Source organism: Ambystoma mexicanum, chromosome 7q, assembly GCF_040938575.1.
Source record: "Ambystoma mexicanum isolate Mex_15411 chromosome 7q, UKY_AmexF1_1, whole genome shotgun sequence".
In the NCBI taxonomy this organism is placed as follows: domain Eukaryota; kingdom Metazoa; phylum Chordata; class Amphibia; order Caudata; family Ambystomatidae; genus Ambystoma; species Ambystoma mexicanum.
The window spans coordinates 612,234,748-612,258,754 of record NC_090941.1 but is presented as its reverse complement, the minus strand read 5'-3'; the positions used below and the strand labels follow the sequence as shown (position 1 = coordinate 612,258,754).

The window sequence follows — 24,007 nt, the reverse complement described above, 5'->3', positions numbered from 1 at the left end:
CTCTGTGGATTTCAAATGCTCCCGATTGGTATCCCTGACATAAGGGCTATTATGTTGAAATTCCTCTGGCAGGGGAAAAATCCCAGAATATCATTTGATGTCCTTACCTTACTGAAGGACAGGGAGGCGTTGTGCTCCCCAACCTGAAGCTGCATTACAATTCCTCACAGTTGCGGGTTCTTGTCCTGCACCTCAGAATGCAGAGAGAATATCAATGGGTGGGCCTGGACAATTTACATCTGTCCCCCTCCACAGTTGGGGAATGGCTATGGGTCCCAAGAAAGAGGCTCCCTCGCAGAATCCGCGACCACCCCATTCTGGGCACAATATGGGAACTGTGGAGACGGCACGGACATGGAGAGGGTAACAACTGCCCTTCCCCCTTAAGCTACATGTGGGCACCAGAGATATGGGACGCTATCCCGAACCCGGGGAGGTTTCAGGCCTGGTATGAGGCTGGTCTTGAGAGAGTGGGCCAGCTATGGAGGAAGGATACATTCATCACTATAAGTGAATTAGAGGAGGACCTGGGAATGGGCACGCTGTCTGTCTTTTCATATTTGTTATTTTTATTGTTATTTTGCATTTATATAGCGCCTTATGTACCATTGGTATGATCTCAAGGCGCTGGTAGGTTGAGCACCCTCGGGAACCGAAGTTCAAGTCAGTAGAGAGAGAGAGTCATAAGGTGTGTGTGAGCACCGGTCCTGGCGGCAAAACTAGAGATGCATATGCGCCATATGATACACTCAGACCAAGTGGGTTTCATAAGGCGACACCAGGGGGTAGACACTTTCCTGAAAAATGTACACTTAATCCATGAGGCGAGAGACATGGGAGGCAACCCCGTACTCTTATTGGTAGATGTAGAAAAGCATTTGACAAGGTGGAGTGGGGCTTTCTTAAAGGGGTACAGAGCAAAGTGAGCCTGGGCCCAAGGTTCATGCGAGGCATCATGGCGGTTTATGGATCCCCGAGCTTGCATGGCAGTCAGTGGGGGCTTTTCCCGGGGGTTTGCCCTGAATAGAGGTCCGAGGCAGGGGTGCTCTCTGTCACCAATTCTATTTGCGCTATCACTGGATCCACTAGCACATAGAATCAGGGAAGACCCAGAGATCATGGGATTCTCAGTGGGGGGATGAGAATACAAAGTGGCATTGTATGCAGACGACATGCTCTTGCACATACAGAATCCTCTGACCTCCATACGCAGGGCATTCACATTGATGGAGGGTTACAAAAATCTCTCAGGGCTTACAATTAACAAATTGAAATCCATGCTCCTCCCACTGGACTGGAAAGAGATCAGGGATATGGGAAGGTTCACACCTTTGGGACCAGTGGTCAGCCGCAACAGATTACGATACTTGGGAATTAACCTTACAAGGGTATTGGACAATCTTTTTAGGGCAAATTTCCCCACTCTTTTCGAGGGATTCCGAACAGACCTGGAGAGATGGGGTAAACTAACCATCTCATGGCTGGATGCCTTACCTCCCTTAAAATGGTGTGCTTACTGAGATTCCTCATAACAAATATGAAAAGACAGACAGCGTGCCCATTCCCAGGTCCTCCTCTAATTCACTTATAGTGATGAATGTATCCTTCCTCCATAGCTGGCCCACTCTCTCAAGACCAGCCTCATACCAGGCCTGAAACCTCCCCGGGTTCGGGATAGCGTCCCATATCTCTGGTGCCCACATGTAGCTTAAGGGGGAAGGGCAGTTGTTACCCTCTCCATGTCCGTGCCGTCTCCACAGTTCCCATATTGTGCCCAGAATGGGGTGGTCGCGGATTCTGCGAGGGAGCCTCTTTCTTGGGACCCATAGCCATTCCCCAACTGTGGAGGGGGACAGATGTAAATTGTCCAGGCCCACCCATTGATATTCTCTCTGCATTCTGAGGTGCAGGACAAGAACCCGCAACTGTGAGGAATTGTAATGCAGCTTCAGGTTGGGGAGCACAACGCCTCCCTGTCCTTCAGTAAGGTAAGGACATCAAATGATATTCTGGGATTTTTCCCCTGCCAGAGGAATTTCAACATAATAGCCCTTATGTCAGGGATACCAATCGGGAGCATTTGAAATGGGATATGTGTGCAGCGGTGTTGCATTCCTGTGATAGCTGCTTCTTAGCGGTAGGTGTGGTGGTTGGGAGATCAAGAGTATGTGTTCGTTCTGGCAGGTTGTTATCCAGACAGATTCTGGCTGCGTTAGGCCTGAGGAGAACGCCTAGGCTGGAGGGTGTGTAACCAGCTGTGTTTAGATAGGATGATGGGGAGTATGAGGCAAGTGATGATATGAGAACAGCTATATCAAATGGTGTCATAGTATCGCTGTGTTCTAGTTGAGTGGTGGTGTAAATGAGAGAGCAAGCGTGGAGATGTGATAAGGTGGTTTATATCTTGAGGTCGAGCTCTCCAGTAGTTCCATGCATTTCCACCATTCTATGCACTCCGACCATTCTATGTACTTCGGTTGTTTTATGCACTACAGATCGTTCCATGCTCTTGAATTTATTTTTATTTTTTATTATTAAGTGTCCACTACGTGCTCTGTCTGTTCTGTGCATTCCATCCGTTGTATGTACTCGCTCAGTTCTAAGCAAACAATCAGTGCGATCAGTTCTATATATTCCTTATAATCAATGCACTTCGTCCGATCTATACATGTTATCGCTTCATCATCCGGTCTGTTCATTTCCACGTTATCTGTTCTCTATGCATCCTCGATCTACCTTCCTGACCCGTTTCATATACCCAGTTTCGTCTGTTCATCCACATATCCTTTGAAGACCTCCCCAATTTCCTTTGTGTGTGTTACTGTGTCCCCTTTTGTCTAGCTAGGAGCTTGTCTTCTTTATTGGCTTTGTAAGGAGAAGTGTGCCGGGGTACGGCACTAGAGAAATGATTACCCCTCACTCCTACGATCCTAGAGAGTTTGAAATGCCTAAGGTCACATACGTAAAGTTTTACACAACAACATTTACATAAGAAATCAGCAAATGTAAAATGCCAGACGTATCAATGTACATAAGATCAATTTTTTAATAGTTGGTAGAAATGGTTAAAAGGGCAATTTTATGCATTTATAAGATAAAAAACAGGGAGATACAAGGACAACATTGTAATGCTTGTATCAAGAACATAAAACAAGGCTACAAAAAAACAACAAAGACAAAACACAGGAAGGGCAAATTAATACACCCTATAATCCTATAAAGTGATTGCAGAAATACCTAGCTATTAGACGTTTATTGAGATACGAGATGTCGACATGTTTCGGCCAGTGGTAGAATTGGACATTTTCTCAGGTGTCCATACAAAAATTAGTGTAGTGGCCATCTTCAGGACAGGTAATTTCTTCACAGTAGGCCTTATAGGTGCTTTAATGCTGACATCATGGATCTAAAAAAATGTATATGCATATAATTACCACAAGCAGTAAAAATACATAGCTGCAAATGGAAATAGCTGTGATTTATCCGGCAAATTTGACATTAAAAACTTCTCATTCTGGCAGTCTGTTCCACTATTGAATAGACACACAGTAATTTATCAAAGGCAATGTTAATACATCACTTCTGTGTAAAACAGATTTTTTCAAAAAAACAAGACATATAACTAACATAATACAATGTGACACAAAAAAGGAATACAAACTCTTACTTATTATCACAGGGTCGAGTGTGATCAATACAAAGTCAATCAATGGCTTTATTGGCTTTCATATAATAGCAGTGTCTTAGGTACAGTATGGTTTTTTCTGCCTTCTTTGTTCTACTAATATCTAATTGACCATGGACGTGTCTCAGAGCCCTTTTGAGGCTCACTTTTGGGTTCCTAGCGACTACCTCCTCTATATCTGAAATCTTCCGTTCTAATTCTTCGTCCCATCCCTTACGCTGTTTATCTTCAACTGAAGGAAGTGCACATGTGTGGAAAATGGAGGGATAAGATACAGAGGGACCTTACTCCCTTCGAGCAGCTCCTAGACAAAAAGGTGGGCATGAAGGACTTGATCTCGGTTATGTACTCAGTTATGCATAGAGAACTGGATATGGCCAGGAAGGGGTCGAAGGAACAGTTGAGATGGAAATGGGAAAGGGACCTGGAGCGGAATTGGACCCCGAGGAGTGGTTAAAATTGTGTAGAGGGGCCTCAGCCAATATAAACAGCATGCCATTACACTCTTAGATAGATGGCAGTACGACCCTGTTAGGCTCTCTAAAATGTTTCAGAACGCGAGCGCGGAGTGTTGGCATCGGTGTGGGGCGACTGCCGATTATTGGCATATGTGGCGGGGATGCCCCCGGGTACAGAGGTTCTGGGACGAAGCCTTGGGCTGGATAAAGGAACTAGATGGTGTTCAGTGCACAAAAACCACTGATTCGAACTCTGTTTGGAATGGAGGATTTAGGTGGGGTCCTGAGCAGGATGGCCTGGCTGGGAGTACCGCTGCTGCTAACGACGCGGGCCTGTCTGGCAATGAAATGGAAATATGCTTGGACCCCAAGTAAAAGGGAATGTGTCTTTGAATATATGCACTATGGAAAGGATCACAGCTGCACTGCATGGGAGGGCAACAGCACATGAGAACATGTGGTGTGTGTTCATGCCTAAACACCTGAACAACTGAAAACCTGGCTGTTTTGTAATGTGGGCGGGATGCAGGCAGTTGACTTAGGAGGAGGAAGGGGCGGAGAAAGGGGACCCCCTGGGTGTTCTTCCAGTACACTGGACTACTTTCAAAAGACTTCGGAAAGGCTGTGAGGCAGCCACAGACACTGGCATACATTGCACTGTATTATTACCCCATTTTAGCGAGCTGAAGTGTTCAATGTTTTTGTTTCTTTCACTAGAGAAGATCCTGCTAACCAAGGAAGGGCGAGGGGGTTGGGGGGAAGGAGGGTTCTTTGTTGTAATGTTATAAAGTTTTTCCGGTTTGTGAATGTCAAAACCCATAATAAAAATAAATTTAAACAAGAAAAAATACCTCAGTTTACAATGAAGAAATATAGGGTACTGCCAGAAACAAATGTGATTACCCAATGGGTTTCACAGGTGTCCAGATAACAACAATCAACTATGATCACACTACACATGGTGGCCCAATCTTATAGGCATGCTCGGATAATAGGGAGCACCGTACTGAAGAAGACAAAAAAGCCATTCCTCATAAGAAATGGAAATCTGTAGCTTACAGTGTTATAAGCACGGGAGAAACCAGCCTCAAAATGTTGGAGATATGGAATACAATTTTAAAAAGTGGTTCTAAAGTAGGGCCTTGAGTGATCATCAAAGATCCAATGCCTCTCCATGTGCGTTCATGCCTACTACATAGATGTGTGGCCTGAGGGTTGCAAATCAATCACTGCAGTAAGTACATTAATCCATTGGGAGGCCTTTGGTGGTTTCAAATCTGGGAATCACATAATAGATATTTTCACACACACACTCTACAGTGTGAGACCTCTCATCCCCTCATACATCTAGTTTGCCTTTCCTTGGCCCATTACATCTGGCATTAACCCCAAATTTGAGGATATTTAGTTTCACAAAGAGCTGCTAATCGTTGGGAGGAGTCTGCTATCTAAACATTTAGCGTTTTATTAAGTCTTTGGCAACATCATGGGGCGGCGTGCATGGACATTTCACATCCACTTTTAACATCGAATGACCATGTAACGACAACATCCACTCCTCATTTATCTTGGATTTTATTAAATTCATGTTTTGTTCCACATCACATGCTCTCCCTATATGTTTTTTTATTGAATTGTTGTTCATTAAATGAACCTTACACAATCTGCATACTTTACAGGTTTTGTTTGTCCAGTGGGTAGAGATTGTGAATTAAAATAGAATTCTTGGGATTCCATACTCCCTCTTATGAACTCCTCAGCCCTGATCATTATACTAGAGATTTTAATTTATATTTTAATTATGATTCTAAAGCACAGTCTAGGCTCAGCATTGTGCTACATTAACTAGGATTCTTCTTTTCGTCCATGCAACACATGCACACATTCTAGGACATACCCTTGATTTGGTGATTGCTTGGAACTTTCAGACATATGAAACCACTACTTTACCATCAGATTGGTCTGATCATTCCGTGATTTTGTTAAGACATGGTGCTCCAATTTCCAAACACATTTTCTAATGAGTGTAAGCCCTCTATAATATATAGAAATACTTAGAGATTTAGCTTTAACAATCTGTTTCTCCCTCTCAAGGATTTGGACCTTCTGACAAAAAAGTGTTTCTTCACGTGATGAATTAGCTTGTATCTACAATAGCCATGTATCTACTACTATTGATAGGAATGAGCCTCTCAGATGTAAAATAGTTAATAGTCACTGCTGAATATAATGAATGCTATGCATCAGGTTTTAGACTCCTTAAAAATCATCTGAGGTAGGCAGAAAGGAAATGGAGGAAAGATCCGCATCATGTACAACGCACCACTCCTAGATCTACCCCATCGTCTTAAAGAAAACCAATACCTGAGGCTAAAAAGTTGTTTCATGCTGGACAAATTACATAGGCTTCGAAAGAGCAATTTAACATATTGCACAACCTATAATAAAAGATCATATGACACCCACAGTCGCAATGTCCATATTTTTGGTACAGTAAAATTCTGTCTCCCTATGATGAGAAAATCTATGATATCAGATCAATATTTGAACCCATCCCCCTCACCTCATCTGAAAGACCCACTTTAGTTAAGCTCCTATGTAGTGCAGTTGAATCTAATTTCATTACTCTAAGCATCAATGATGTAAGAATAGACATAAACCTAAACCCAATTAATGGTCCCGGAATTCCTTGTCCATCCCATTCAGTGGAGGAATCTGTTGATACGGTGTCTCCCACCAATAATACTTTTAAGAATGTGTCCTTTATGGATGCTAAATGGCTAGAAGAAACTAAAAGAATTAGTATCTGCTGTGACGTAAAAGCTGATCTGGATCCCGGAAATTGTCTGGTTAAAATATTGAACAACATGACTGAAATTCAACTTCAAACGTGTATGAAAGTACATGTCTCTTTGGAGGATCTACAGTCTGGCTTTGTCCCTTTAGAGGGACTGAGGTGGCTTAGAGGATCTACAGTCTGGCTTTGTCCCTTTAGAGGGACTGAGGTGCCTCCTGCAGAGGTAAAAGAACATCATGGATGAAGGTAAATAAGGGCAACCCATGTCACTTGACCTCTCTGCAGCTTTCAATACACTTAACCATCTTTCACTGTTTTAGGAAAGTAGGGGGCATTAGAAAAAGCTGGTTTACTCCCTTCTTGGAACAAAGAACCTCTATAGTTGTATTGGATCCTTTGTTAGTCACCCTGAGATACGTTTGGAGTGCCACGGGGTGTCTGTTTATCTCCTAGACTTTTTAACACCCATATTAAACCCTCACACAATCTACTATGTAGTCACTGTGTACTATACAACTTATTTGTAATCTAAATGGTGAGCCAGAATCTTGTAAATCTCATATTTAAATTATGCTTGGATTGGTTAATGAATGGATGACAAAAATCTTAACGGAAATAGAATGGTGTTGTTCTTAGTTATCTCTTCTCATGCCCTTCATAAAAATTCAACCTCTTGGTCTGAGATCGAACTTGCAGGACAGTCTATCCATATCTCCTCTAAAGTAAAAACTTTGGGAATCAGTTTTTCCTCAACTTTATATCAGAAAGCCCATGCCAACAATATGAAATCAGATCATCTAAATACCATTTAATGCTCCTCATGCAAATGAGTCCTTTTTAAATAAATTACAATAAAATAAATAAAATAGTATCTATAGAACACAGCACTACCATTCTTTGAGCTATAATAGGTGCCAAGCTAAATTACTTTAGTATTTTATGCAATGTAGTTAAATAACTGACTCTCCATCAACTTCAGGTTATACGAAACACTTCTGCCCGGATGATTAGCAATGCAACATGCTTGAGCATATCTCGACTGTTCTTAGAGAACGCTTTAACTCTTATTCATGAGATCATATGTGGTGTGACGCAGGCGTGGCGTCAAGAGAGACCAGACTCAAAAGTAACAGTTTGAAAGGCTTCATTATAAAACCATGTAGGGTTGGTGTAACGCCTAACTGGCCCTAACTCTAGTGGGGTTGTTCCCTTAACTGATGCTTCTAAAGGCCGTCGATGTCCGTAAATCCAAAAGCAAAGTCTATCTGTGCAAAACCTGTGCTTGCCTTTACTCTTAAAACAAATGCGATGTTAGGTCTTCTTAAAGAAAAATGGTGGTTCAAAAGGAAACGCAAACCAAAGCTGGTTTCAGGTAGCTTTACTGTGAGTTTTAGTTCTGCCACTTTGAAAATAGCTCAACTCCAAAGAGGTGCCCTTGGGATCTTCCAGATAGGGCTCTTGCAGCATGTCAATATAATTCACAATATCTCTGAGACTCTTGGGGTTCCATGCCCCACGCTCTGACCCCTCTGGTTCCAAAGGAAAAGACACAGTTCCTTTTAGGCGTCTCAGGGTTCCCTTCCCCCTAGTCTAGGCCTCTCTCCTTTCATCAATGTCTTCCACAGTTTCTTATGGGCCTTTCAGGGCTCCCTTACCCAAATCTAGGCCCCTCTTGTCTCACATGAAGATTCACAGTTCCTTTCAGTTTCCTTTGGGCCCCTCAGGATTCCCTTTCCCAATCATAGGCCCCTCTTGTCTCAAACAAAAGTTCATTTAAAAGTTCACAAACATAAAACACCAAAGGTTCACCTTGTCAGGATGCACCTCTTAAAGCACAGTTCCTTCTTGTGTGATTGCAATAACCTTTCATTTACTTCAGAGAATTTCGCTCCCACTTCACTCTCAGTGTAGCTCCCCCTTTGGTCAACACAGGGCAGTATCAGAGACTTTCAACAACGCAGGGCTTTTGCTCCTCCCATGCGCGACCGCTGACTTCTGGTCTCTCTCCTTACACTCTGTACTACTTTTCTTCTGGCACCTTTTTCTTCCTGTACCTCTTTCACTCTGTCCTGGTTTTTCCCACTTTTCGTCTGTCCATGCTTCTTGCACACGTTCCAATTTGCTGTGCCTCTTGCACACTTTCCACTTTGCTGTGCTTCTTGCACACATCTTTTACTTTGGTGTGCCTCTTGCACACTTCTTTTAATTTGCCATGCCTCTTGCACACTTCTTTTACTTTGCTATGTACACCTGCACACTTCTTTTACCATGCAGTGCGTCTTGCACCTTTTCCCTTTCTTTTTCAGGTCGCTCGCACCATCTCTTTGCTTTCCGTTCTTCAAAATGATCAACTTCTGCTTTTTCGGTTTTTGCGCTGCTCGCGCAGGTTTTTTCTCTTCTGCTTTCTCTTGCCTTTCGCACTTTAGCGTTCTGTCACTGTTCCCGCTACTGAGATTCTCTCTCTCTCTCTTCACTCTCTCACCTCTCTCTCTCTCTCTCTCTCTCTCTCACACGAAACTCACCCCGTAGCGCTGTGCTGGGGCAATCTTGTTGAGATATGTGGGTCAAAGTCAGGGTATCTCCACTTGCCCCTCAGACACTCCTGGGACCGGCACACGTCCCAGGGGAATGTACACTGACCTGGACACGGACAGCAGGTCACAACTCTCCCCAATTGGACTCCTTGGAGACACGGCTCCCTCGCCATGCTGCAGCCTCTTCTACAAACTGGGTCAGCATCTTGGCATTCGGATGTCCTCCAGGTTTCTCTGTGCTCCTGCAGCTGCATCCTCCTGTCTCCTGGCTTCCACGATCCATCCAACAACCCCAGCTTGCTAATTTCTCTTGACAGAACCACTCCTTTTATACCCTAACTGGGAGTCAAGTGGAGTCAGGTGTGTATGGTTAATGTCAGGTGTCTGACCTTGCCTGACTCTATTAACAGGACAGCCTACTGGTGGAGTGTAGTAGGCCTCTCCCTGCATCTTCCTTTTCACAGTTTTGTTCCTATGGGTAATCTTCACAACTCTCGGTTGCCTCTTCCTTGTTCCAGTGCATGTTGGAAATGGGGAGCGGAAGACGGGGTGAAATTGAAACTGATGTTTGTAGGCTGAATAATCATAGGGTGATGGGAAGAGGAGAAAAGGGAATCCCCTGGCCTTGTTTTTATACAAGTACAGTGATTCCCCTTTGTTAAGGTTAGTCTCTGCCCCTGGTATCCTGTCGTGAAAGTACTGGTCTTGACAGTACACCCTTTTATCTGAAATAGGGGAAATTAAACAGGTGTTCTGGTCCAAGCCAGACCTTTGTCTTTTCTGACCCTCCTCATCACCCGCTTTTTTTTTCATAACAACATTTTATTGGGTTTTTATAAATAAGCATTACATTGAGCATAAGGACAGCAGATCAGCAATCGCTAAATACAACCAGATGCTATAATCTCTCGGTGGAAGCAGTGAAGAGGGGGTGGGGAGAAGGGCCATATTGATGGTTTGGGTGACCATGTCCGTGGTCCGATCTGTCCTTGGATGCTGAGGGGCCTTTGGCGTGCTGGGTTGCTATGGCCTGAAGTCAAGGATTAGTGGAGTGGGTTGATTTAGAGCCATCTGGTTAGTGGGGGCCTTGTGGTGAGAGTGGGAAATTTGGCAGCGTAGTCCATGAATGGGTCCCATATGTTTAAGGCTCTGTTCAGAGAGCCGGATCGGATTGCCGTGATTTTTTTGGCAACCGCTATGTCCCAGCATTTGGCCCACCAGAGTGCCACTGAGGGTCCATCTTTATCTTTCCATACCCAGGCCATTGCGATTTTCGCTGCTAGAAGTAGGTGAGCGCATAGGCGGGGGATTTGGCCTGAGAGTGGGAAAGCGCAATCACCTGTATCGCCCAGTAAAATGATTCCAGGGTCCCAGGGGATGGAAAGGCCCGATATGTCCTTAATATGTTTGATTAAATCTCTCCAGTACAGTTCAGCCTTCGGGCATGTCCATACCATGTGGAATAGTGAGCCTGGTGTCAAGCACCCGCGCCAGCATGTTCCGGGAATGTTCGGGTTCACCCGCTTTTATTCTGGCACAATACTCTCGCCTCCCTCTTAGATCAGGGACAGCGGGACTTGCATATCCCATGAAGGCTTCAGGGACTTCTTCCTCCTCACCTATCGTACCGTTGGGATACCACGTCTCACCTGGGGCCTTCTCATGGGTGCAACATCTGACTTCCCTACCATACCTCCCTCGCTTGTCCACCCCCACGGTTGGGATACAAAAGCGATGGCACACCCCTGGCCACCGGAATAGAGGCTTCTTGTGGTCTACATGGGGGATACCCCCAGGTTTCTCACTATGATCAATCTCCAAGTTATCTGAAAGCATGCTTCTGCTGGCTTCCTGCCACCAGACTACTCAGATCTAAGGATCGTAAAGTACTTGCCATCCCTCGCTGACGAATATCTGTAGCATTTGGGCAACCCTTCAGTGTTCTAGATGCTCAAATTTGCAGCAGTCTCCCAGAAGAGGTTCGACATATAACTGACTTAACAATCTTCAGAAAGAAAAGGTTGCAGTACCTAATCTGTAAACAAGACCCTTGTGCCAGGATGACCCACCACAAATTATCACACTGACTTCTAGAATCAATTCAAGACTGTTTATTAAAGACTTTTGATGGTTAGAATGGTTGATTTGCAAGGTTTTTTTTAATGTAAAGGGGTTGGGGATGTCGGCGCTAGGGCGGCCCTTTTCTCTCTTGACTTCCCCGGGCTTGGCTCCCGTCTCCCTGTCCCATATGTCCCTATCAGGGTGATTAGTAACTCTCATATCAGTAATGCCTATCTGTCTTTCTTCTTCTGTACACTTTAGGTACCTGACTCCCTAGGAAACTTCTAACTTTCCCTCTCCTGTCATTGGTTAGAACTCATGGAATAGGGAATGGTGCCTTCTTTCGGCCAAAGTCATGCTCACACCTTTTACATCCTCTCCTACCGGACCCTTCTCTATACTTATCTCTTAAGCTGTTCTCCTCCCACCACTGTGCCTCCAATCTCTCTCTCTGTCTTTCTACCTCCACACTTCAATCTTTCTTTCTTTCCCACGCCTATTCTTACTCCCACTTGTACCGCCAACTGTCCCCCTAACCTCTGTTATTTCTGTGACACTGGAACACTCAGGGCCTGCAGGGCCTTTAATAATAATAATAATTGATTATATCCCTGGTGGCATAGTGGTTTGAGGCCTTCATGGGACCTGTTTTTATTAATAAAATCTCCCTGGTGGGCTAGTGGCTGTTCCCTGTGGGGGACAGACTCAAGCAGACACTATCTGCTGAAGCAGGCCGGTGTTGTGGATAGCACGGCACCCCTTTGGTGCTGTGCATCCCTTTTCGCATCCTCTGTCAGTGTTGTGCCTTTTGTGGCACCCCTTGACAGGGATGTCACCTCTGCCTCATGGTCTCCGGCGTCTCCTTCTGTCGGGCTTCACTGGTCTCCAACTTCATCTGCAGCCCGGAGGCTGCCTTCACTACCGGTAAGGGGAGGTATGGGGAGGGTACCTCCATCCTTGCATTGTCGTAATTTCCCAGGGTCTCCTGTCCCTGTTGCTCATCTGACTTATTGGACTTCAGATCTTTAGACAGGGTCTCATTCAGTAAAGCCAGGGTCTCTTGGTTCTGAAGGCACATAGACTTTTGGGTCTCTTTAAGCATCTCCAGCAGCCCTTCCACAGATGGTACCTTAGCTCGGAGAGATCTTTTCTCCTGTTGGTACCCTCTGGCTGGCGCTCTGGATTCATTCTCCCTTCCTGCCTGATTCTTCATAGCTGGATTTAGGGGTCTCTTTGTGTACTGATAAGATATGCACCCTCTACCTCCACAAGCATAGCACTTGATCCATCTATTCACTCTGCGTATTCGGGACTTTCCCATTGTTTCTTGGCAACACAGAGAAGCCATCCATCGATCCCAGTAAATCCAGGGAATCTTTTCCCAAGGATAAGGTCCTCCGGAAGGTCTGGATTTACCAGAACCTAGGTTTCACAAATTTCTTCCCCAATTTGGAAGGAAACCCTGGTTGTTGGATATGTAACCTAGTCGCCATGAACAAAAGCAGGTTGCTCTAACACTTCCATCAAATTGGCTTTCCTCCGGTGAAAACTCTGGATGGATGCCACTATAGGTACTGGCAGAGTCTAGTAAGTCCCAGATGGTTTGTTCATGCACCTCCACCTGTATGCAATACCCGTCCTCGAGGAAGACACGCTGGGCCTCCAGCAGGTGGGTCTTGGATTGTTGTTTGAGAGTCTTTAATTTCTTCTGTGTGCCTTTAGTTTTTTTCTTGGAATTCTGGTCTAAGGATGTATCCTTTGGTCTCGGGTCCCCATCTGTCAGCGCTGACTCGTTCTCTTCTTCCATTTGGGATGGCAGACCCCAGTCCTGCAGATCAGGCCATTGTTGGAGTACCACAACCTGTAAATGGCTCTTCCTCAGAGGAGCCTTCTTCTTCATCCGAGAAGGGGTCGGCTCTCCAGATTGGGATTCCCGGGTCTGTGTCTCTCTTTGCCTATCGGGAATGGTCATCTTCCGATTGTTTGGGAAGCATAGGGGTGGTATGAAAATCTTGCACTTCCTTCCCGCTACGTTCTCCCGGAATGGCCGGCGATGATACAGTCATCCTTAAAGAGTCTCTTTACATTCCTCTCTGAGGTAGGTGATCCCCATACCCAACCTCATTTGGAACCTTCTGGCCCTCTGACATTGCTTGGCCACTAGTCTTTGACCCCAACTGGGATTCCTCGGGTATAGAAATTGGGTCCCAGGGCCTGGACTTTGCCATAGACTTGCCCTCTTCTCCAGGCAGGGTGGTGCCACAGTCATTTTGACAGAAGTCCCTCTGTCTGCCTGGGTTTGGACGTAATCCAGATACTGAAGACTCCCCAGGTAGTTTTGATGGCAGATTTTGGGTTTTCTTAAATTCAGTTCCCCGTACAGTTTCCCAAAAAGCATCCAAAAAAAAAGGCCTCATTACTTCACCTGCTCTTAGGTGAAGAGGTTCTGTGAACGTATTAACCACGAAGGCTCAGATGTTATTTGGATACTGGACAGGACGTAGTACCATCAGACTGTCATACGGGGACTTCTGTTGGGACCGGTAAACTGGAGTAAAATATCCCACATAGTCCCTGTGTAGGTCCACTCATAAGACTGTTTCAATCAGAGCCTTATCCTTACCAGGGATGTAATGATCATAGGCACTCTGTACCTCATAGACATTTTCCCATGGTGAGCTTCGGGTTGGTACATGGGCCCGGGAGGTCAATGGTTGAAAAATCAACACAGCAATTCTGGTTCATGGTGGTAGGTGTTCCATGAGGTCTTCCCGGGTATGCATCACCTCCATCTTGGTAACCATCTTTCGATGGTCGTGAGTGATCTCTGTTTCAGGATCTGGTCTATCCCACTTCTGACACCTCAGATGCCGGGGTGGCCAGCCACAAATAACCACGCTGATGTCTAGAATCAATTCAGGGGTGTTTATTAAAGACTGTTGATGGTTAGAACGGTTGATTTGCAAGGTTCTTTGGAGTCTAAAGGGGTTGGGGATGTTGGCACTATGGCCGGACCTTTCTTCTCTTGACTTCCCTGGGCTTGGTTCCCTGCTACCTAACCCACACTTTCTTATTGGGGTGGTTAGTAACTCTCAGATTGGTAACACCTATCTGTCTTTCTTCTTCTTTACAGTTTAGGTGTTTGCCCTGAGACAATGGCTACCTGACTCCCTAGGGAACTTCTAACATTCTCTCTCTTGTCATTGGTTAGACTTCAGGGAATAGGGAATGGTGCTTTCTTTCACCCAGCGTCATGCTCACACCTTTTACACACTCTCGTACCTAACTCTTCGCTATACTTATCTCTTAAACTGTTCTATCCTACTGCCACGCTGCTGTCCTTCCAATCTCTCACTCTGCCTTTCCACTTCCACCCTTTGATCTTACTTGCTTTCCCACTCCTATTCTTACTCCCACTTGTACCTCCAACTTTCTCTCTACCTCTGTTGTTTCCTTTTCCCTCATTCCTCTCACTCTACTTGCCCATCTTTTGCTATTCCTCTTGTTAAAATTTCTATCACACTTAATGCCAATAGCCACTACTGCTCTCCCACTCACTGTCGCTCCTCCGGCTCTACTACTGTTCCTATTCTGCTACTACCACTACCTGTCTACTACCACGGTCTTCCTCTCAACAAACCTCGAGGGCTATCGTTCCCTGCTCACCTCTCTCGCTAGCCCCTGGTCGGACCCCAGGGATACCATGGGATATGGTGCCCTGCACACCCCTCTACTACCCACTACCACCTATCACCTACACTTGCTACTCCCACCACCTACTTTACTTACTTCCAGTTACTACCACCATCTCTACCACTACCACTACTTCAGTCCACCACTAAGACTACTCTACCTCTAATACTCCCACTCTCTCTCTCTCACACACACACAAAGACTCCACAGACCCCCTCCTTAACAGTATTCTCTGTACTCCAATCGCTCTCACCTCCACTGGTCTCTCGAACATCCTACATTGCCTCCTGTCCACAGCTACACACTCACACACACCTCCTTAAAAGCCCTTTTCCCTCCCAGGATAGGCTACTTACCTTGTCCAATCACTTACCTGCCTCCAAGAGATGTGAGAGGGGAAGGCCAAGGTAGGGCTTAAAAGGGCTGGTAAATCCCGTCCCTTTCCAACATTGCCCCTGCTGGGGTTCTGGGATGCTGGACCTCTCCATCCCACATATTTAATAATAATAATAATTGATTATTTCCCTGGTGGCATAGTGGTTCTAGACCTTCATATTTATTGATACAATCGCCTTGGTGGGTAAGTGGTGGTTCCCTGTAGGGGACAGACTCCAGAAGACACTGGGCCTCATTACGAGGTAGGAGGTAGCCATGGTGCTATTGGACCCATGGCTACCCCCTTACCGCATTCCGGGTCCGGGTTCCCGAAATAGGGATTTACCGGGTCATTCCAACTATTCCCCATTCCCATTCGAGCCCCCATAGGAGCTTATAGCTAATAGCGGTACCGCAATTTGCAGTACCGTTATTAGCTCTGAAGTCCCTTAACGGGTCCCTTCCATAACGCCTGGTTAAACCAGGCGTTAAGGAAGGGACCCGCTAAGGGACCTCGGAATAGGGTGGTAAGGGATTACCGGCACCGGTGTCCTTACCGGTGCCGGTAATCCCTTACCACCTACCTTGTAATGAGGCCCACTGTCTGCTGCAGCCTGCCGGTATTGTGGATAGCGCAGCACCCCTTTGGTGCTCCGCATCCCTTTTCACATCCTCTGCCAGTGTTGTGATGTTTGCGGCACCCCTTGATAGAGATGCAGCCTCTGCCTCATGGTCTCTGGTGTGTCCTGCTACTGGGCTTCCCTGTCTCCCGCTTCATCTGCAGCCCGGAAGCTGCTTTCACCACTGGTAAGGAGTGGTGGTGAGGGGTTCTGCCTGCACCCAGGCACCCGTGGGTAGTTGGCCTGGTCTCCCCTTCCCCCTTGTCAGGGCCCCGTTGTTGGCCCTGTCAGACCCTATACTAATGCATTGGCAAACTGGTGGAAAAGCTACATATTTTAATTGCTTCTTTTTTTTTTACTTCTTTTTATTGCTTTTTGATATAAAACGTAAGAACAAACTGCCGTCTGTGTTAGAGAAAGACGGCTTCAAAAGGACAATATTCCCCCACCCGCTCCCCCAACATTTCTTGCAGTGCACTGTTGTATTACATTGCTACTTATTACAGTCTTTACTATATGAGTTTGTTCTGGGCCTTTTGTTAATTGTGAAATCGATGCAGTGGGGCTGTCATTTTGGATTGTTGGTATTGGGTTAGGGGACTTGGTTTTGTTCGGTGTCCCATCTTGACAAGATTTTGTTATGAGGTAGTGTGTCTCCATTTCATTGCAGTATAATATGTCAGCCCGCCACTGCTCTATTCTAGGGGTCTGTGTGCCTCCCCATGACAATGCTACCCTTCTTTTAGCTAGCAGTAGTAATAAACCAGCCACCTTCCTTGTGTGTTTGGAGATGCGTCTAGTATACCCAAGTAGTGCTGTTAGTGGTGATTGCCCCAGGTCCTCCCCCACTATTTCATTTAGTGTCTGGAATACCTGTGACCAAAACAGTCTAACCCTGGGGCATCTCCATGCCATGTGTAGGAAGTCTGCAGGTGATGCGTCGCAGTGCGGACAGCCGTCAGGGGTGTCGGGGAAAAAACGTATGTAGCATCGCTGGGGTATAGTAGCATTGATGTAGGTATTTAAAAGTGGATCAACTTGTATCTAGCACTGAGAGCAACCTTTCTCATTTCTCCACAACAGTAGCCCCATGTCTCCTCTGTTAGTGCCTCCCCTAGTGTCCTTTCCCATTTTACCCATGATGCGTCATCTATCCTGCCCTTAGCGTCTATGCATTTGCCATACAGCTTGGACACCACCTTATTTCCTTCGCTTCGGGATAACATTTAAGTCAATATGGGGGCCGCCTTTGGTTCAGCTGGAAACCCGGGAAAGGCTTGTTTCAAGGAGGTCCTCAGGCGAAAAAAACGTAAATGCATCCAGCGTGGATAGCTCCCCTCTGTGTGTCATCTCCTCTAATGACAAGAATTGGCCCTCAGAGAACTTGTCTCCGAATCTTAATATATTCAGGCACTTCATGAGGTCGACGTAGCCCCTCTCGTTTGACAAAGGTATTCCTGGCATGTGTATGACCGGGAGGTGTGGGGAATAGATAACTTCTCCCTTTGCTTTGTGTTCCTTGAGTACCCAGGATCTACATGTCAGTTCGATCATGTTCAGTGACCTTGTGGATCTACCAGGAGCTGTTAATATGATCGCCCTCAGCAAATGTGGGGTGGCTAGAGATCGCTCCACCTCAACGTGCCTTCTATTCGTCTGGCTCCCGAACCAGTACGTCAGGAGTCCGGCTTGTGCTGCTTCCTAGTACACCTCGAGGTCAGGCAGTGCCAGTCCGCCTTTTTCTAGGGGGGCTGTACGTTTGTCCAAGGCTACTCGTGACTGTTTTCCTGGCCAGATAAACTGGGTTATCTCAGATCGTATCTCCCAGAAGTACCCCCTGGGGGGTGCAATCGATACATTGAGAAACACATACAGAAAGCATGGAAGCAGTACCAATTTTAACCAAAGCAATTATCCTGCATAGATTTAGTGGCATCTCTATCCACTTGTTTATTGAGATTATGGCTTGCTCCAATGTCCTGCGGTAGTTCCTATCATATAGTTCTTCCACTGATCTAGCTTTATATACTCCTAGGTACTTGGTGTATGTGTTGTGCCATTGGAATCCTAACTTATCGTTAAACTGTTTGGTACTTTGTGTATGTGGAAACAGTACCGATTTTGTGGTGTTGATTTTTAATCCATAGTGGTCCCCAAAGATCTCCACGTCCGACATGACCGGGCCCAGGTTCCGTTCTGGGTCTTTGATGTATAGCACCATGTCACCTGCGTAGAGAGAGATGACCACTTTATGTTTATATAATTGTATGCCTCTGTGGATGTGACAGCCCTGATCCCCTCAGCTAGTGGCTCGATTGCCAGTGCGAATAGCAACGGGAAGAGTGGACACCTCTGTCAAATGCCTCTCGTTAACAGAATATCTGGAGTCAGTAGGCCGTTCACACAGATTTTAGCACTAGGTGAGGTGTAGAGTAGTTGGACCATGGCGATAAATCCCTCCCTGAGTCCCATCCCACGAAGAACTGAGAACAGGAAGGGCCACTCCTCTGAGACAAATGCCTTTGTGTCATCTAGCACCGCCACCACTGTGGAGTCATCTTGTTGCACTGCCAATACTAACCCAAACATCCTGCGAAGTCCGTAAGAAGTGGACCTTCTGGGGATAAACCCTGATTGATCCACCCCAACGCTTTTGCTCATCATTGGGGCCAGGCTAGACGGCAGGATTTTTGCTAATATTTTATTATCCATGTTTATTAAGGCTATTGGGTGGTATGATGAACAGTCATCAGGTTCTTTGCCTGGTTTTAAGAGGATGACCACCACTGCTTCTCTCGTCGAGTCCAGTAGACACCCAGTCTCCAAGCTTTGATGATACACCTTGAGGAGGTGCGGAACCAACTGAGCGGTAAAGTGTTTATAGAATTCTGCTGTGTACTTGTCTAGGCACAGGGCCTTTTCGGATGGTAGTTCCCTTATTGCCGACTGGACCTCCTCTAATGACAGGGGGTGGCCCAGCCACTCTGTCTCCTCAGCGGTGAATCAGTATAGTGCCTCTCGGTCAAGATATTCCACCATTTCTTGTTGTGAAATATTAACTTGTAAGGAGTATAGTCGACAGTAGAAGTCACAGAATTCCTTGACTATGTCGGCATCTCTGTATTTCACCTTCAGTGTCCTTGATGGACAGGACCTGCGCCCGCTGTGCCACCAACATCACCATCTTCGCCTGTGTCCTCCCCAGGCCGTCTAACCCCAGTGGTATTTCTCTTTGATTTCAGAATGTAGCTGTTTTATTCGAGTTTCGGTGTCTGCCAGCTGACGCATGATTTGTTTTAGTATTCCTGCTTCTCTAGAGATACACTCTCCCCTGATTACAGATTTGAAGCATTCCCATAGGGCTGCCTGTGAGTTTACTGACTTATCATTTGTTTCAAAGTAAAAATCAATGGCAGTGGACAGCCCCTCCCTGAATGCTCCGTCTGTCAGACTGTCACTTTTGAATGCCCAGCTCGGCCTCCCCGCTAATCTGTTGGGTAGTGTGAGGCTTAGCAATATTGGTGCGTGATCTGGTAGTGTGCGCGCTAGTGTAGTAATGTCAGTTACCCCACCTGTTAGCATTTAGGAGCTCAGGAAATAGTCCAGCCTGGAGGCCGAGTTGTGCACCGATGGTTGGAATGTGTACCCTCCCCTGCCGGGATGTCTCAGTTTCCAGATATCATGTAACTCCCATGCCCAACATATGTCCTGCTGCTTGTTTGTCACCTTGGGAACTGGGTGGTGGGTCTCGACCGACCTGTCCCGTTCGGGATCCATCACTGCACTCAAATCCCCAGCCAAAATTATCTCCCCAGGTGGGGAAGCCTCTGAAATCTCCCACTGTATTCCAATCATTATGCACACCCCGCGTGAGTATGTGAAATAAGAGGAGAAATAACGATGACAGCCCCATCTTTGCCCAAACCTTGCTTCTGTGCTAGGAATTACGTGTGTCTCTTCGAGGAATGCTATGTCTACATGGTGATGCTGCATGTACAAAACAACCTTGCGACATTTGGACTGGCAGTTCAGGCCTCTAACCTTCCATGTCAAGCATTTCAGTAAATTTTCCATTGTTCATAGTCAAACAGTTGAGCATTCCGGCTACCCCCATTTGGTGCCCAGCAGTACCAGTTTCTCTCTGTGACCGTTATGTATATATAGCCTCAGCTACCACTGCAAGATCCCTTGTCCCACCCAATTCCCAACTCCCCCCTCTTGCACCAGCAGCCCCAACCTTCCAGTTCCCTCCCTCCCTTCTCCCTGCCCCAACAAACATCTACTTCTGCACGGAGGGCGCAGAGAGAGTCAGCCATCCTAACAGTCCCCTTTAACTAAATGTGGCCAGACTGCCAATTCCGAGCAATTGCTTGTCTTTATCGTACCTGTTGCCCTTGGTTCAAGTCCTATGGTGGTTTGGGTAGTAGCTCCAGGAACCTGTTGGCTTCATCTGGGGTGTAGAAGAATTACGCTCAGCCATTATTTTCTACCCTTAGTTTGGCCGGGAACAGCATTGCATGTTTAATTTCCCGAGCGCCGAGGCGTTTTTTTTTTACTTTGATGAAGGTTTTCCTCGATGCCTGCACCTAGTCCAAAAAGTATGAGAAAAATCGGATTGTTGCATCCTGATCCCAGTTCTCTTGCTCTCGTGAGGGCCCAGTCTCTTTCTGTAGTTCAGTAGGCAAGCTATTATAGGTCTTGCCGGGCTCCTGGCAGCGGACGCTTTCCGCTTGCGATGCAATGGGCCCTCTCCACTATGAACATATCTGAGAATCCATTACGGCCTAGGGTTTCTTTCAGCAGATTTCAACCATCAACTCCATGTTGTGCTGGTCCCCAGCTTCTGGTACCCCGATGATCCCTAATTTATTCTTATGGGAAAAAGGTTGGGCTTGCTGAAAATGTGTAATATGGGGCCAATTTTTTTTTTTTTCCAGGACCTCTTTTGGTTCCCAGCCCACCCCTGTGTGCAATTTTTCATCCAGGGATTGTATACTCGCCTGCACTTGCCCCAACATGTTAGTGATGTTGCTTAGTGCTATAGTCAGGTCCATCGGGAGGGACGGGGTGTTGTCCAACTATGGGTCCTCACCTGTAGGAAGATGTCTGGTTGTGGTCAGTTGTTCTAAGTGTAATTTGGACTGATGTTTGCTGGATTTCTGGGTTTTGGACATGGTGAAACCCTAAGCGTGGTGTGCTGTTCACACTCCTGTGTTGACGTTGTGACTGGTGTGACTCCTATCACACCTCTCCTGTTGGTGATGCCTCCTCACTGTAGTGGGGTCTTTGTTCTCAGGGAGCAGGGTCCTTCCCCTTCCCTAGTATTGTTATGCCTTCAGGGTGTGCCCTCGCTGTTCTGTGTGCCCAGTTTTGGGGTGATTTTGTATTGGGTTGCTGAAGTTTCCTCCTTACTGTAGGTTATACTGGGGTATGGCCCCCCCCTGCTCTCCATTGATTTGTGCCTCTAGTAGCCTTCGCCTCATCCCCCGATGGTGCTGGTACTCCTCCCAAAAAACAAATAAAAAGGCTCTTCCTGGAAGATGGTTGCACAAGGGGCATGTAGGCACCCCCAGGTCGCCTGGACTCGGGTTAGAAGGGGGGGCTCCAAGGCGTGTGTTATGGCACTGCAGGTGTTCCTTACAGTGGCCCCCGGAGATAGTGGCTTTCTTCACAGGGGGTGGATGACTGTGGCGCTGCCCCGTGACGGGACGCGCACGCGGAGGCGTGACGTTGCACGCCGCCACGTGCTGTATAAATAAACGGGGCGTTCCCGGCCGCGGGAGAGCGACCAGGAAGCCCGTACTGTAAGGACGTGTGTCGAGTATGGTCCTTACGGGGTGGGGGCTTACGGGACCGCATGGGGGCCAGGACACACCCCCAACAGTGGCGACAGGTGGATGCGGATGCCCGGGCCCGGCAGTGACGGAATTCCATAATTTTTCTTCCCTGGAACGGAACGAACAGACATTTTATTTCATGCCGTGGCTGCGGATCGCACATGCGGCTGGCGGCCATTTTGTCAGCAAGGCCGTGGAACTTCACGAAGCTCCGGTTTGGATGGTGAAGGTGATCCAGGTCTAATTTTTGGACATACTGCTTGCATTCAGTGCAACCTGCACGCCCATGCCTGATTTTTGGATTTTCCTCCAGATTTGGGCCTCCTACGTCGAGTGAAAGCAAGGTGAAGGGCTAAAATGGCTGGGCCTGCTTAGCCCAGTTCTTTTTCTTCGCTTAATTTTTGGAACTCCTACACCCCAGGTTGTTTGCTGCAGTGAGGGGGCACAGTGCTTCTTCATCCCCGTCATCATCAGGCTGCTGTGGCCTCTTCTTCGCCCTCTTCATCATCAGGGTGGATTACTGCAGTGGTGGATCCTCAAGTTGGCGGGTTTTCTTCTGTTTCTTCAGTTCTGGTGGGAGTCTTACGAGTGCTGAGGACAACATTCCACCATCACCTCCCCGGGTTGGACTGTTACTTTGCCTGAGTGGGGTGTCCAGACTGTGAGGTGGTGGTGGGTGATTGAGTTGCGGCCCCAAAGCAGGGGTGCCTGTGCGCTCAAGCCCATGAGTGACTCTGACGATCAAGGCGGTGGATCCCTGCAGCTGCACAGCTTCTCCAAGACGGTGGTCAGGCGGCAGCTCAACAGCAGGTCTTTCAGGCTCCGGTGCTTCCAGTGCAACACCCAGTGGCGGCTCCACAGCTACCCCCTCAAGTCCAAGTAGGTGGTCAAGCTCCTGTGCCTCAGGGGCCACTGGTGGTACAGCCAGTTGCTCAGCAAGGACTTCCTATCATGGCCCAAGCACGTCCCCATGCAGCCCTGCAGCCCATCCCCGAATTTGACGCATCAGGCCCACCATCCAGCATGGGGCCCAGGTGGAGGAGGTGGGTTGGGCGCCTCGATATGTACTTCAGGGCCGCCCAGGTGATGGATGATGACAGCAGGGTGGCAACTATGCTGTACTCCACGGGGCCTTCGGTCCAGGAGTTTTTGTGCCGCTTCCTGCAGGGGATGGCTCGTATGACGCGGCCAAGGCGGCACTCCTGGCCCATTTTCTGCCCCTTGCCAACGTGGACTATGAAAGATTTGTCATGCTATCGGCCAAGCAAAAGGAGGATGAAACACTGGACACCTTCTATGGTCGCCTATGTCGCCTCTCCCTGGGCTGTGCGTGGGGAGACGCGTAGGACATGATGCGCACAATGCTAATTCAGGCGTGCTCCTCGGGCAAACTCAGGAGGCAGGTCCTGAGAGAGCCGGGTATCACTCTACCCCACATCCTGGAACTAGGCCGGTGCCAGGAGGTGGCGGAGGCTCGGGCAACCAAGATGGAGGCGGGGTCCCGCTCAATAAAGTCAGAGGAGGTGTGTGCCATGTGGCGTGGTGGCAGAGGAGTGAGAAGGCCTGGTGTGGGACCCCGTGACAGAGCAGGGAGAGCAGGGGAATCGTGCCAGAAGTGCGGGTACGACCTCCCCCACCCGACGGAGTGTCCGGCGGCTGGGCTGAAAGGACATGTGGTAGGTGCGGCCTGACTGACCATTTTTCGAGGCTGTATAAGGCAGCCCTGCCTGTGATGGTGCCGAGAGGCCCGGCTCGGACGTGGGTCCCGCGCCAAAACCGCCCACCAAATGTGGCCCAGGTGGACCAGGGTGGGGAGGATGCCCAGGTGGACGAGGCCGAGGAGGAAGAGGAAGAAAACATTTTCTTTGTTTTCAGTGTGGAGATCCTGAAGGGGAACAACAGGAGGCAACCGAGGTGTGTGGTGGAGGTCAATCATTCGCCAGTCCC

At 47.4% G+C, this 24,007-nt stretch overlaps 1 long non-coding RNA gene across 1 annotated transcript in view; it reads right to left on the bottom strand.

Moving 5' to 3' along the window:
- Positions 1-3,038: 3,038 nt before the first annotated feature.
- Positions 3,039-24,007, bottom strand: part of LOC138528756 (uncharacterized) — a 295,927-nt gene continuing 274,958 nt past the window's right edge. Inside the window, exon 3 of the long non-coding RNA XR_011284226.1 lies at positions 3,039-3,406. This is a non-coding gene — a long non-coding RNA (uncharacterized lncRNA). The remainder of the gene's footprint in view (positions 3,407-24,007) is intronic.